The sequence below is a fragment of the Coptis chinensis genome, chromosome 8 (genome assembly GCF_015680905.1).
Source record: "Coptis chinensis isolate HL-2020 chromosome 8, ASM1568090v1, whole genome shotgun sequence".
Classification (NCBI taxonomy): Eukaryota; Viridiplantae; Streptophyta; class Magnoliopsida; order Ranunculales; family Ranunculaceae; genus Coptis; species Coptis chinensis.
In genome coordinates, this window is record NC_141463.1 from 79,696,635 (window position 1) to 79,713,084 (window position 16,450).

The following is a 16,450-nucleotide window of genomic DNA, read 5'->3' on the forward strand; positions in this document are numbered from 1 at the left end:
TTCTGATCAAAACAGTATTTTGTATTATGGTAGTACGATTGGTATGAAGGTTGAAATGAAATTCATACCCATGTCATAAAAGAATAACACATGGGCTTTAGAGGAGATGGGCACATTCCATGGGTTCGAGTTCAGATATCTAGAGCTTGCAGGCATGCTAAAAAGGCAAGAGTCATGTTCTGGATTAGAGCAGAGAGCCAGAGAGTCCACAGTCATGTTCTGGAAGTAAGAATTTTTTGATTGAAGAGTACTACAAATGCGAAGATTAGTCTTCCAGTCTACCTAGCTAGCTAGGAGGTTCGCATTTTGCATGACGGCCTGTGCCAACTTAGGTACATAGTGCGTGCCATCTTTCTTCATTTTGTTAATGTAACATGTTTGTAACTATGACTTCTCTGAATCAGTGCCTCCCCTCCCTTTCCCTGTTCCACTCTTCAATCCTTGCCCTCTGTTCCTCATTCCCCTCCCTTGCAGAACTTCCGGTGTGCCTTGGGCTCCCATGTCGTCTTCTCCCACCATTGCTGTCATATCTACCATGCCTGTCAGCACTTCTTCGACAATTTCCATAGTAATCCCCTCGATCTCGATAGTCCCCAAGCCCCTCTGAGTGTCTTCTGCGGTGTGGGCTCATACTCCTGCTTCGACTACGACTCCCCGTAGAGTGACGGTGGTAGGATCCATAAAGCTTTTTCCTCAAGTCCCTGCCAATCTGTTTGACGTGCATAAAATTACAGTAACCACCTCTGTTGCAGTTGTTCTCCTCAAACTGTCGACATATAGCCTCACGGAAGTCGGTAACGGGGGAGAAATTAGCAATAATGGGGCAGCCAGAATAGAAACGGCCCTGCAAGGCTTTCAAAGCAGTAGCAGCCTGGTCTTCTTCAGTGAACTGAACATAGACATTGCCAACCATGTGATCAGTGAGGTTGTCGCAAATGTTGAGACTCTCAATCTCGCCAAACTTATGGAGCTCCTCATAGATATCCTCGTAAAAGTCTTCAAAGTGTTTCTGGATCTTGCGAGAGTCAATAGGTTGTCCTTGGCCATCGACACCAGGGGTGATCAGGTTGGGGTGCTGGTACATGTTGGAAAGAAGGAGAGTTGGGGACAACTTCCATTCTTTTCAACATTTATTAATCTGGCGCGTGCATTGTATATGTGTTGCAACTTAGAAGAATTATTTGGATCTCGCTCTTTGATGACATTAAGAACCTATTTTGGCTTGACTCCACGTAAGGTCATCTGAAACAAAACCTTTTGCTCCTCATGTGTTAGCCTACCCCATATGTTCTGAACACCAGTGTCACTCTGTTTTGAACACCCTCCAGATCTTAAATTCTTTCATCTCTTGTGCTGCCTGGTAATGTGGTGGTTTCCACGTATTTACATTCATTGTGGTCGCTCCAGTAGCAGTTGGATTCTGATCCTTTACCCTGTTTCTTGCAAGTTCATTTGTGTCATTGGCTACACTATATTGCACCATTAGGGAATCATCATCCTTGTTTCCAAAAGATGTGCCGGTCTGAGAAGCATTCATTACCCTATGCCTAACATTCACATTATCATAACCCTCATTATCAGAAGCAGAATCGTAGGCTGTACCGGTGTTCCTCTTCTATACTATATGTTGTAACCTATAGAATCGTAGGCTGTACCAGTGGAGTAACCTATGAAGTAGAAAATCCAACCCACGGTAAAAACTAATCCAAGAGCAAGTTCACCAAGACCCAACACCAAAAAGAACACTGACATCATTTTCAAAGAATTCTGATGTCCTCTCTACAACAAAAATAATTCACAATCCTCGTCACTCAAAAAGGCTTAACAATATATATAATAAATCAAATACCCACAAATCTTGAAAATTTAACTTACTTGCCAATGGTAGGAATAGTTGTAACAATCTCTCCAAGCTTAAGCTTATACAATTTTGTTATGTCAAGATATGTCGCTACAAATCGTGAATAGATTCTATCTTCTTTTCGTCGTGAGAAAGGGCACTGTGGTTTTATCTAGTAGGCACTGTGGTTTTATCTAGTGCAAATTTGATAGAATATAATTCCAATGCAAATTCATCCTTGCGAATCACATCGGAGGAAGGCTGTTCTTATCAATGGAGCAGTCTACAGTGGGTATAAATCATCCTTTTTGCTCCAACACCATTTCAATTAGGCTAGCTAGAGTCAGGATGGGGTGGCTAAAGGCAATCTTATAAGACCGATCTCTATCCTATCAAATTCCCCGTAAACAGAGAAAAGCATAAATGAAGCAAATCAGCAGTCTTAACGATATTGATAACATCTAGATGAGAATTTCTTCTGAGCCCTATCTGGAATAGAAGCAATTGGTTCAGTTGGGCCTATTCCTTCCCAACTTACTCAACTTCTTCGACTGATTCAACCAGCTGCTGTTCAATCTCGAAATGAAAGGAATGCACCTGCCTTTATCTCTGTTGCTGGGCAAATCCGAAAGTCCCTGTTTAAGCTGGAAAGATAAAACGATATTTAAGGGACAATTTGCAAAAAGAGTTAAGGAGAAATAAGGTTTTGGGGGACTCGTGGGTTTAGAATCTTATCCGCGATTTTTTTTTCACTCTAGTAACTCTCCTGATTTATCGTAATTAGTATGGACACGTGGACCCTCTAGCAATGCTTCCTCAATTGAGGAGGGGAGAGCTATAATATATATAGAGATTAGTGTTGTGAGGAGCGACCTCAAATATATGTGAGTACGTTTGTCTGCACGCGCTCTATGATAGGAATTTTTTTGTATGAAGAAACAATATTGAGTGGGACAGTGGGTTGCCTAGGACTCAGGCCCAATAGGTCCAACATGCGAAGGGACCTGAATTTCAATGGCAACAATAGTCGCTATGGCTAGATGTACTGGCAGTCTCCAGGTTCAACCACACAACCTAGCTAGATATGAGTGGTTTTTAAGATCGAACATTTTATTTATTTTTTTTCATGATTTTTGTTAACTAAAAACTAAATATTTATCTGCTCCCCTACTCCCAATCTAGACAAGCATAATTAAGTTTGATTTGTTACTTAAAAACCCACATTTATACTCTAATTTATTTATTTTTTCCTCAACACATCGTACTCTTTTATACAAATATTAATTCATTAAAAATTGGATACTTATTGCTAAACAACTAGCCCATTTACACCCCAATTTAAACCTACTTTTTTTTTCCTTTACATTAAAGTTTTTTTTTTGCTATTTTTTTTTTATGAAAACTAAATACTCATGTTCTACAATAGACGCCCTAGTCAAGCCTAGGTATGATTGATTACATAATAACCAACATTTTACATCCGCAATTTTTCCTCGACAAATCGAAACTTTTTTAGTAAATATTATTTTGATGAAAACTAAATACTAATGGCATATAATAGACTGCAACCACGCTTATGTTTGAATTGATTACTGTATGACACCAATTTAAATATATTTTTCTCTTTATTCACCTACAAACTATAAACTATAATAGGCACCCTGCTAGACATTGATTACTTATCGCCCCAATTTAAATCTAGCATTGTTTTCCTCGGCACATCAAACATGTTTTTTTTTAAAGAAAAAACTAAATGTAATTTTATCGACAACTAAATACTCATGGTCAAAAATCCTAACCGGGCCTAGGTGCAGTGTGATTGATTACTTAACAAACAACATTTACGTACACCTCAATTTAAGTCTAATTTTTTCCTCAACATATTGAAGTTTTTTTGTTTTTTGTTTTAACTATATATTGTTTTGTTGGAAACTGAATACTTATGGCCTATAATAGTTCTCATCCATGTCCAGATTTGATTTTGAGGCATTGGATATTTTCGAGGTTCTTTGTGAATTGAATATTTTATACTTAATTGTATGGAATGTTTTTTTTCATAATAGATATGTATGATTAGTTTCAAATGTCTTTTCCAACCTTTTCAGCTTTTGTAGGCTGATATGCAGATGCTCCGGACCGACTCTGGGGATACAACTACTTTTCTGCAATGTGTCTAGCGAGGTAGAGTGTGGTATCTTTGGGATGAGGGTGTGACCAGTGGCTCCTGGCTCCCGTGTTTTCTTGACCAAGGTAATAATATTTTACATATTTTTAAACTTTTATTAATTTGTCATATATTGATTGAAGTTTTTTTTTTTAATGTTGTAGACCAGCACTCTATCTTTTAGGAGGTACTTGGACTCTTATGTGAGCAGTCAGGCTTCGCCATGGGTGAAGTTTGGTTGTTTCACAATCAGTGGTGTTACAATTGGCCTAGCCACCCTGTTGTTGTTTTACCACTTGGAGGTGGTAGCCCTACTTCGAGCTTGTACCCATTTCAGCTCTTTGAGAAAGGTGTACGTGTCTATGTGGCATAGAGGTTGACTCGCTAAATTTGCGGTGCTATATTGTGGGTTTTCTTGTGCCACACTCAAAGCTGTAGTCTTTAGAGGTGTCCAACTTGGTCTTTTGGGCACTTGGTTGGCCGAGGCACTAGACGATTCAGAGCAGGTATGAGAAAATGTTTTTTTAACTTTTTTACTATTATACGAACCATCTAAAAATATATAAAGTAAATAATAAAGAAAACAACTAAATAAACATCACCCCATCATTGGAAGAATATAACAATAAATTTAACCCTAATAAAGTTGAAAACTTATGCACAATGGAGGACCGTTTCAAATGGGAATAGAATGAAATTTGAAATTGTCTCTTTGCAAATTAAAATAACAACAGACCAAAGAAAGTTACCAAAATAACAACGAACCATGAAGCTTGATGTTTTACATTCCAAAACTTGAGAAAAATTCGAGAGACACAGAATTTGAAAAAGTAGAAGACCAAATGGTGCCACTCATAAGCCATTTCAAGTAGCCTGTGGCAGCTACCAAAGGGTGTCGAAAGGGTCAATAGCAACCACCAATAACAAAACTATCACTTAGAGACTTGGAAAGCCATACTACTCAAAGAAAGTATCGCCAACCATAACAAATATCAAAATCTATTGATGCCAATAATCAACAATATGTTGACTCCTTTAATCTACATGATTTGATAAACTAAATTTATTATTATTTTAGGGTCCTGTTATTGACGAACCCCATTTTGTGTTGGGCAGACCCGTGTTCAATTTGGAATCTGCAATTGTGTTGTACACTACCAAGAGTCCAATACAGCCCCATGCCCAAAACCGATTTCTTAACAAAACTAGAAAAACAAATTAAACTGGAAAAACCCCATTTTCTTCTCCTTCAACGAGTTAAAACTCTCTAACCGAAAACAACTTTTGTTTTCTGATAGTAATAACTGGAAAATATGTTTTTTAGGTCAATAGTAATTTTGTACTAAATTTTTTTTTGGGAGTCTGCTCAACATGGAAAAATAAATTTGGAATCCGCCCAACACAAAATGGAAGGTGCTCATAGCGAGTATCTTATTTTATTTTGGTAAAGAAGTGAATTTGATATTGCTTGTACCTTGTGGTTTCATAGGTTTGCTCCCATTTTAGTAGCCAAATATCGCCAACTATAACTGAAGCTAGCTACTCGCAGTAAAGTCACTACACAAATTTGACTTTATAAACTTGGTTTACATTACAAAGGAAGAAAAAAAGCAAACACTAATAAAGGAAAAAAAAAACATATGAAGCAAGTCAAAAGAAGGCAGTGGTACGTTTTCAAAGCATTCAAGATATAATTAAGCACCTCAAACAGGTCCAATTGCAATTAATCCACTAACCCTTTGTCCTTTATGCAACACAAAAACAAGAACTACAACAGGTATCAACTCTAACCAAACCCCCAAATTAACTATGTTAACTCAAAAGAGTTCATAGTCATGGATATGCACCAACTTGTAGCAATATACTTTGAATTCTCAAAGGTCTATTAAAAAATACAAGAAATTGGTCCCAAGGCTTAATTTTGGAGAAAATAAAGTCGAGAGGACACGGTTTTTTGTGAGTAACTCACAAGGACAAATTTTGAGGAAAAGTAACTCACGAACCCACTATTTCAAAATTAGTAATCCTCAAGGACAAAATAAGTTAGCCCCACCTTTTTACATTTTTTTAAATGCCAGAAAATAAGTTAGCCCCACCTTTTTACATTTTTTTAAATGCCAGTTATACTCTTCTGTGAAAATAATCCTCAAGGACAAATTGCCCGGATTTAAATAAAATATTTTCCGATTTTACCATTTCTGTCATTTTACTATAAACAATGAGTGTTCATACATTCTGCTGGTGTATGAACAATGATTGTTCATATCCAAATAGGTGAATGTACCTTATACAATATATTGATATATGAACATTGAATGTTCATACCAAAAAGACTATGAACATTCAATGTTCATACCCAATCAATATTCATACCCAAAGACTATGAACATTAAATGTTCATACCCAAAGGACCAAGGACATTGAATGTTCATAGTCCAAAAAGACTATGAACATTTAATGTTCATACCTAAGGGCTATGAATATTGAATGTTCACTATAAACATTGAATGTTTATATCCAAGGATTATGAACATCAAATGTTCATACCCAACGGACTATGAACATTGAATGTTACCCAAGGACTATGAATATTGAATATTTATACCCAAAGGACTATGAACATTTAATGTTCACTATGAATATTGAATGTTCATACCAAAGGATTATCAACATTGAATGTTCATAAGTATGAACATTTGAACATTCAATGTTCATACTTACCAATTGAAAAAAATTTAAAAGTAGTCATGAACAATGATTGTTCATGTTTGATGTATGAACAGTGATTTTACATACTCCCAAATAGGTATGAATAATCCATGTTCATAAATGGATCAATGTTCATACTTATTGGATCATTGTTCATAGCTCCAATAGGTATGAACACTTATTGTTCATAGCTAATGTTTGTAATTGGGGGTATGAACAATGAGTGTTCACACATGCTTAAAAGTATGAACAATGATTGTTCATACTAAATACACCATGTCATTTCGTCTGGGCCGGGCCGTTAATTATTTCGTGTCAGGAGTATACTTGATATTTCATCTACCCGATCCGTTTTTTATTTTGCGTCAAAAGTATACTTGACCTTTCATCTACCCGGTCCTTATGAGTTACCGAAAAAAAAAGGTATCCCTGAGAGTTACGTTTTCGGCAGTTTTATCCTTAAGAGTCACTCTCGGTAAAAAAATATTAACTGACATTAGCAAACCTCACCAAATATTATAATTTCAAATAATCTCAATAACAGGGAATTACTAAAATAAATAGCGTGCAGTAAGAAATAAGACTCGAGTATTCTTTATGTGAGAAAGGAAAATAGGCAGCGAGATCTGCATGGAGCTCCGGTCTTGATTTGGCCCGTGGGCAGACCAACATAAAGGCCTGCAATAAACGTCGTATCCTCCTCAGTTTCTCCACTGTTGTGGCTTCCCATCACACCACATCCGGCATTCTAACAACTTCAATGTTCTCAGTAACAGAACCAATTTGATTAACCTTCAGAAGAAGGGCATTGCAGGTGTTCTCCTTGATTGCCTTATCCACACGCTTAGGACTGGTAACAAGTAGATCATCCCTGACAATTTGTACCTGGCGCTCCGTCTCACAAGTTAACTTGGCATAGTGTTCCCAATCATCTTGATCAAATGGGTCTTCAATAGATACAATAAGGTAATCTTCCACAAAGGACTTGTAAACATTCTTCAAACTGTCCCCTGATATTTTTTGTGACCTATCGTTTTTCTCTTCTTTGAAATTCAAACCATAAGTTTTATCCCTTCTATCATAAAACTCAGAAGCAGCGACATCCATCTCTCCCAATCACAACTTTTCCAGTATGTACGTCCAGCCTTTGTTTTAGCAGTTCAAGACCCTCTTTGCTTTTTTGAAAATTATGAGCAAAACCACCTTCAGTACTAACATTCGTAGCATCTTTACCATACTTCTTCTTGATCATTGCCTCCTTAAAAGAAGATGCCCCATGGGAAGAATCATAAACTCAGGCATTGCCGTCTTATTGCCTGCATGTGAACCTCCATTGATGACGTTGAATGCTGGTACATGCAGCAGTAAATTCTTGTTACCAGCAAGATTGGCCATGTACTTGTAGAAAGGGATCTTAATCACAGTAGCTCCTGTTTTACATAGAGTAGTAGACACAGCCAAAATTGCATTTGCACCAACCTTCTGCTTCACTGCTTGCACCAACCCCACTCATTGTTTGTTCCATTGAACTGTTGTACCATGAAGTTGTCAATCTCAGTCTACTTGGTTGGACCCTTCCCAATCAATGCAGTCCCAACATTTGCATTTACATTCTCCGTAACCATAGAGAACCTTTCCCAAGGTAATCTGATCCCCCTTCTCTTAATTCCAAAGCTCATAAATACCAGTTGAAGCGCCACTTAGAACAACAGCTCTTGCTAGAGTTCCAAATCATAAAGAAAAAGGTCCACTTCAACAACACAGGGTTTCCACGGCTATCAAATATTTGTCTAGCTTTAATGTTTTTAATTGTTTCTCCCATTTTCCTTATTTTATTAAAAAAAACGCACGAACGGATCTCTTTTTTTTTGTTAGTTAACTTCTTCCTATAACAATCAGCTGCCAACCCTATTAGATTGATAGACATTCCGGAATCCCATCTAACCAACGAACAGCGTATTTTCTCTCTCATGTTTTTCATTATACCAGATGCTAAACCAATACAAGAATGTATGATCTCAGCTGGGATAAAGCCACACTGTTCCAGTAATATGATTTTTGAAGCTACACAAGATAGTCTCTTGGTGATAATCTTAGTTATGAGTTTTGAAGCAACATGAATTAGTCTCTTGGTGATAATCTTAGGAAACCGACAAACCAATCACATTATGCATCCACATCTTAAGCTTGTTGCTCCTTCAATTGTAGATGTATCCCAACAACTTTTTACATCATTTTTTTCATCGATAAAGATGTATAACATATTATGCAATAAAGTAATTGGAATCACATCAACACTCTGGACAACTAATCTCCTAGGACCAACTAAGCTATTCCCATTAACACCAACATCCCTAATATATACTCTAAAATAGCCAATTACCTAGGGTGGTGGTTATCGGAAAAAAAAAAAAAAAAAAAAAATAATTACCTATACACAAGGGGCATTTTGGTCGATATTTCGGCCCCGTTTGAAATAATTGGGCGACACCACATGGGTTGGGTCTTGGTCCATTAAAATTCAAGGGTGGGTCTGAAGTCTGAACTGATAAACCCACGCAAACCCTTTCCCTTTAGACAACATAAAGTAAACAGCCACATTCACTACAAAATATGCAACACAACACAGATAAGAAAGGAGAGCAAACCTGAAACAAAGAAAGAGAAAACAGAATGGCAAATTTGAGACTGGCAATGGACTCAACATTCTGGGACTTAAATATATCATCACCACAAACACTTGTTGACGGCTCGGCTCGGTTTGTACCTGGTGAGCCTATACCACTTTTGGCTCCAAAGCTAGCCGAGCTCTCAGAACTCAACAGCTCTCACTGTTGAGTAATGGGTTCCCTCTTGGTATCATTCCTGCTTACTCACCTACTTCTAAGAAGGAACTTGGTTCTTTTCTACTCCAGTCTCTCTTGCTTAGACCTTCTACTGATAATTGGTATGTACTGTTATTTGCAACTCTTTGTTTGTGCTTAAATTTGCCAGCTTATCTTGAATTCTTTCTTGATGCTTGATAGGTGGTGTGGAGTAATTGGTCAGTTTCGTCCCAAGAAACTAATATCATCAATCAAAGCAGAACTGTTTGGTGGTGCAGAGTGGGAACTACCAGCATTTCGGGATGTGGCAAGGCATTTCGTTGATAAGTCATTATTTGCACTTGGCTTATGCACCCAACTTTCTCTAGGTCCTGCATCATCATTACTTCTAAGCACAGAACAGCATGGGGAGAGAAAGGGACGTCGCTCCAAGGCAAAGTTTTTTCACAAGGCAAGTTTTCTAGATATCACTGATAATGGTATGCATATTTGGTTATTCTCTAATATTTTTTATTTTTTCTTGTCATGTTGGGAGGAATGTTTTATATACTTTTGTTGAATAGGACATTCTAGGAACATATTCAGTTTAGGCAGCAGACCTTGTGTCAGATTCAATTAGAGGAAGCACCATTAGCTTATTTTAAGTTTTTATTGCAAGGCACATAACTCGTATGTCTTGATTCTCGCCCAGTCTTTGTTTCATACCCCTTTTAAGGCCTTGGCATGAGGTTAATGCTGCGCTAGTGAGCAATTTGTGGCTTTTAGCTGTCTGGTTAAAACTATAGCACCAGTACTAGTCACGATTAATGATCTAGAAGTGCATTCAATTGAGTCCAGAGCTTTCAAAAGATCCTGTCTTTCCTTGTAGGGAACTTACTTACACTAGCCACTAGGGGTAACTTATTATTTGGATGGACCATTTTACTAATTGCTTATGGTGCTTCTAACTATGCAGATATAACACACCCCCATGAGATGATTATAGCAAAGAGAAAATGATAATAATGACAATAATAAAGCGAGATCATAAGTCCATGACACATAGGTGTATGCAAAAGTCATTTAAAATCATTTAGCCGTACCTAATTCACTATGTCCAAAAGCCAAAATGGAGCACAATAGGGAAAGGGATTATGCTCTTTTACCTATATCACTAAGTTTAAATAACATAATTTAATGTGCAGAAATACTCTCCATTCACTGGCAGAAATATTTGGATTCATTGACCAGCTAGTAGTAACTCACTAGCAATGCTCAACATGTATGCCACAAGCATTTGTGAAATGTATTGTGGTTCCAATGAAAGTGTCGTTGCTCATATTTTTTTTTCTATTTATATTGTGAAGATGCTTTCATTTGGAAGGGCAGGTTTTTGGAAATATATGTAGCTTTTAGTCCAATATGGGGGGAAAAAGATGATTTCAGCACCATATAAAATAAGTCGGTATATTAGTCAAATGTGTTAGATTTATCAAGTAAGTCCAGGAAATATCACCAGGAAGGGAGAGCGAACAAAAGGATGATTCATCAATTATTCAATTTTCAAGTTGTTACTATCAGTCCCTTTTTAGCCTTAGTAACATGAAAACTTCATATTCTTAAAATAATCTGTGTCAGACACACAGAAACACGGATTAAAGTATTTTTTCTGTACTATAAAAGACTAATAAAATAATTTATTAACATAGTTACAACTCGATGATATGCCACTTTCATAGTTATTTATTTGTAAGGAGGCGCTTTTTAAGGTATTGAGTCCCATAATTATTTGTGTAACTATAAAAAAGTAATAGTTTTATTTATAGTTAGCTGTATCCATGTCCTATTCATATAGGTCCCTGAGTCAGACACTCCGTATCTGTGTCGGAAACTGACACGCATATCTGTGTCAATGTGACTTAGGTTCTAATCCGAGATGTCCATATGGGTTTTCTGGAAGGAAAGGAATAGCAGGGTTTTTGACAATGCTGAGAGAGATATGCAACGGATCATCCTAGAATCAAAAGGGAATTCTCTTTAGGCTTTTAGTGAGGTTGAGATTTAAGGAATTTTTTTTATATAATGGGAATATTTTGTAATTCATTTAATTTGGTTGTAGGGCTTTCTTAGTGCGCTGCGAAGGAAGCATGCTTTGTATTTCCTACATCTATAATGAATGTTCTGTTGTTAGAAAATGTCAACCAGTTTTTCTTTGAACTTTTTCAAAAAAAAACATATAGTATCAGGACCATGTAACCTTAGGATTTCCTCGCTTTTTCCCCTCACAACCAAGAAAGAAAACTTATCAAATCCAGAGTATTCTGGAGAAGAAAGATAGACGACTTTGTTGGTCGTCACTCATCAGATCTTTTATCATAACACATCTGTCATCTTGTTACTCAATTGTTGTGCATATTTCTGTTGCTGTCTTTCTCTTACACCATATCTGTACCAATTTCTCTCTTTGATTCTTGTTATATAGCTTGCCTTGCAGCTGTCAGAGGTCTTGTCCTTTCTCTAAATCAGCTAGGGAATTTCAAGTCTCTTTGTCAAAGCTATACATAGACTAACGAAGTTACCACTGTTTATCCCTCCTTCTGAATTGCATGCAACAAGGTTCTCATTTGCTTCATCATATTTAAGTGGTCTCCTCTCCTTGGTGATTGATCGTATGTCTTTTGAAAATCCTATATGTTTTCAAGAATAAGTTATGGAGAAAAACTATAACAAATCCATAAAGTATTTATTCCAAAAATGACACCCAAAAGACGTAGGACTTGTGTACTGTCAAGTCTTTGATCCTCCATGGGATGACCAGACGCTTTTAATTAATTTATTTCTTTCTATATTTATTTTTGTGGTGGTGTTGAGGCAAAGATAAAATAATTCTTTCTTGGAACTTTTAACGACATGAGCTACTTAACTCCTATAAGGTACTTGTTTATGAAAGATCTACCAGATCGTTTCTCAGAGTTTCTTGAATATGCAGCTACCTGAACATGATATTACACTGGAAGCAGCATGGCCTGAGCTTTTCATTGACCGTAACGGAAAATATTGGGATGTGCCAGAGTCGATCTCATTGGATATGTCATCTCTCATTTCTGATTCTGGATTGAGATACCGGTTTGGTGTGAACAAAAATAGCGGCCATCCACAGGCTGTTAATGCCATAAATGGTGACCCGCCTTTAGCTTTAATGCCTGGAATATGTGCAAAAGCTGCCTTCTCTTATGAGAAGAGCAGTGACATTTGGAGACAAGTGGGAAAAAAAAAGATATCATTATTACGACAGAGAAGGGTAAATTTTTGTGGCCTTCTTATGATGTACGTCTCAAAGAACCTCATGCTGCAATATCGGGAATCCTTGGTAATTTTCCTTCCTTATGCTCGTATAGTTCCTCCTGTTCCTTCTTGTGAAATGTTGCTGCCTTTCTTATTCATTACTTTGATTCTACAAATTTCTAAACAATTTTTCTGCCGTAAGACTGGAAAACTGAAATTTGGTGCACTTTACCTGTGCTTGTGATGCATGCCTTGTTTGCTTCAGTATGATGCCTGTTTAGTTTACAGACTCTGCGTGCATGGTAAAACTAATTACTTGTTTCATTAGTTTCTTACTTTCTTTTAAAGGTAGGGTAGACTATGCTCCTCCCAAGAGAATAACATAAAGAATACATAGAGGGAGAAGTGGAAGAGAAAACCATGGAAGTTGTATACAATTTGGCTCTGATAACAACTTGAAGTATTTGACAATAACTAAAAGGGTTAAAGAAACTTAGAGAGATAACAGATCTGAAGGTTTCAGCCCATCTCCTCTTCTTCACATAACTTGAGTAAGTCTGAACGCTCCCATATTACATGAATTTACTCAACTGGTCTATACAGTGAACGCACCGACATGTACTTGAAGTAATCCCATAGGAATTTTGGGACCATGGTCCATCCAAGCTTGTGTTTCTCGTTGTAAGTCTAGATGAATCTGTTGGTAGAACTGTTTGGTTTTCTGTATAGGATTATAACATGAAGTTTGCTGTTCTTCAGTTTTGGTTTTCCCACTGCATAGTTACTGTTAAGTTTTTAAAGTTCATTATGTTGTGGTCTCATTGTTTAGTGTGGCATTTGGTTGCTTTCCCAGAAACTTTCTTTGTTTATCTTTGTTCAATGTTTTCTTTTTGTACATTATTAGGCGGTACCTGTACTGCATGGTTTGGGGATAAGGAGAGGTCAGCTGTTGTTAATTTGGCACCATCAGAAGATGGAATGTCTATAGGTTCCTACACCAAGCAAAGAAGCATGTTTAATGCTGACTTTTTTGGCTCCATTTGCTATACTTTCCAGCACGGGAAATTCAGGAAGTCATATGGGGATTTGACCCGGGTTGATACTCGTCTAGACATTTGTTCAGCTTCAGCTTTTGCAAAGGGAGCTGCCCATATAGTTTCAAATGCTTTTCAAAATGCTCACACAGAAAGAGAAGCAAATCCACTCGCTCCTCCAAGGCTCAATGTTATCTTGCAACAGCAGGTATTGTAATTTGTACCCTTTTGTTTCTCAGCACTTTCTGTGTGAAGTGGAGGATTGTTCAGATCATTGCAGGAATTATCCTTCTATTTGAATAGCATTAACATAGCTACAGTTACAAAGTTATGCATTAGTATTAATATATACTGGGTCTAAAGATCCTTTTGGTTGAGTTTCTGATCTGAAAGATGAAAGGTCTGCTTGTTACTTGGATTCAGTTAAAGAACAGCAGTTTAGTCCCTAATGTCATTCTAAATAGCAAAGCGTAGTATAGTTTTTTGTTTATTCAGTGACAGTGATTCTCTATTTTGGAATCATCTTGGTCTCCATTTGGTTTGAATTCACCCACGTTAATTACATATAAGACAAAATGGGGAGACCTTCCTCCACACCCCCACAAGCTTTTGATAATGAGACAAACATCGTCAAGAAGCTCCCCCACCCAACCCTCAGTACACACACACACACACCAGAATCAGCGTGGCTTAGGCGTCTCCCTATGTTGTCAGAAGGAGGCTAGGAGCTAGGTTTTCCAACTGGCGTGTAGGGGCACCCACCCTGGCGACGCCTTTGTCAACAAGCTGCATCAAGATTCGCTAAATTTTCATTAATGTTTTTGTTGAATAGAGGATGGGTGACATCCTAGAGACTTAAGGATGACAATTTTTGGATACTTCAATTTTGTAAGGGAATTCCTAAATTTGTAATGCGTGTACTTTTGGCATGTTTTAATTTAGTTTCCATTGATACCATTATGGTTGCTACTATTTCTTCAAGGTATAGGCAAACAGATAATTGGTAGTTGAAGACTATTTAAGAGTTCAAAAGTTGTAATGACGTTCTTGGTAACACAAATTCAAACTTATTGTGATTAGTTAAGAGTATACAATGTTTTATAATGTTTAAATTAAGGAATTCCTTACATTAACAAGTATTTCTATTCAGAAATAGTTTATAAATACATTTTCTAGTTTTTGGCACCTCCTCACCTAGGAGGCTGTTGTCTTAAAAGTACTTTTGCACTTAACTTTCACAGCACACATGATGCTTTGCTGGATTATTCAATTGTGATACATAATAAACTGTTAAATGATTATCTAGCGTTGAGATTTTAGAGACTCAAGTTGATGAAATAAAAGAAATTCGAAATTCAACATTTTCTGTTAAAAGCAAATATGAACTGTCATAAATTCAATGAAATAGTTGTTATATAACAAAGTTTGATACCTAGTAGTTATCACTTTTACCAGAAAATAGTAATCATCTGGCATAGCCTTTTGCTTCTGCTGGAAGTCTGGAAGTGTACAACTTAATCATATATCACTTGTATGATCATATTGACAGGTTATGGGGCCAATCGTCTTTCGCATTGATTCCAAGATTTCTCTTGGTTCCACACCTGAGAGGCATGGCCCACATTTTGAGGATGTCATGTACAGCTTGAGTTATTCTCTGAGACTCCCTACTCGGGGAAAGTTGTAGCTTGGTATTCTCCAAAGAGGAAAGAGGGGATGATTGAGCTCTGCCTTTTTTGAATTCTAATTCTGAAAATTCTCAAGCTGAGGTACAATTCTAATGGAGCAAAGCTTTTATGGTTTTTTTTTTATGTTTTTTTTAGTAAGTTGATTGAGATTCGGGTTCATAAGACTTAGCCCTTTGCTCTTTTTTGGCTGCTGAGATGGAACAGTTCCACCTAATCTTAGAACAAAACTGCACCACCTAAATGTGCTTGGGGACTGAACCATTTTAATGAGAAAATATAATTTCAGTTATGAATTACCTTTTATTATCTCAGTGTACTTATATTCACACTAATTACATGTACTCCAATACAAGCCCTACTGATTTTCAATGTTCTAACAAGCGCTAGGCAGTAGTCGGGTGGCAGGAGGGTTGCCTAGCGCGTAGACCACCGAGGCACTAGGCGGTTGATTTTATGTATAAGTGTATATAATGCTACAAGAAATGAAGAAACATACACTTTTCCCTGAAAGTGCATAGGAGTTCTCCAACCAAACATTTCGTGAAGTTCGAAGTTTAAACACAAATACTTAAAAAGGCACAAGAGCTCTCCAATCAAGAATTTTGCATAATTAAAACGAAAACAAATATATGAACTAGTCAGCTAGGACTCTTAGCAATTAGTTGCTTTTTAATAATATTGACTTCTTCACTCAGTGTGCTAGAACGATATTTCAATAGTATTGGCTGTTATATGACATATGGAAGATTAGTGAACTTATCTAGAGGACTTCGTGGTGAGTAAAGTGATATTAGACTCCCTTGGTTGAGACGATACTTTCAAATCAAATCTTGTCATTTGGAGTTTATTAGAAGAAGAGCAAAAAGAACAAAATGCAAATTGACTGGGGGAGCTAAATTTTAGTTTGATTTAGGAATATCATGATT

At 36.9% G+C, this 16,450-nt stretch overlaps 3 pseudogenes across 2 annotated transcripts; 1 reads left to right on the top strand and 2 right to left on the bottom strand.

The window, feature by feature from the left end:
- On the bottom strand, nucleotides 1-1,222 carry LOC147483348 (splicing factor U2af small subunit B pseudogene; annotated as a pseudogene). The gene has a single exon (XR_015206243.1). The product of XR_015206243.1 is annotated as a splicing factor U2af small subunit B pseudogene (transcript).
- A 6,086-nt stretch (nucleotides 1,223-7,308) lies between these two features.
- On the bottom strand, nucleotides 7,309-8,708 carry LOC147483349 (enolase pseudogene; annotated as a pseudogene).
- Nucleotides 8,709-9,288: 580 nt separating this feature from the next.
- On the top strand, nucleotides 9,289-15,813 carry LOC147483350 (protein TRIGALACTOSYLDIACYLGLYCEROL 4, chloroplastic-like; annotated as a pseudogene). Its single transcript, XR_015206339.1, has 5 exons — nucleotides 9,289-9,660; nucleotides 9,740-9,989; nucleotides 12,507-12,887; nucleotides 13,707-14,044; nucleotides 15,386-15,813. The product of XR_015206339.1 is annotated as a protein TRIGALACTOSYLDIACYLGLYCEROL 4, chloroplastic-like (transcript).
- Nucleotides 15,814-16,450: the final 637 nt, after the last annotated feature.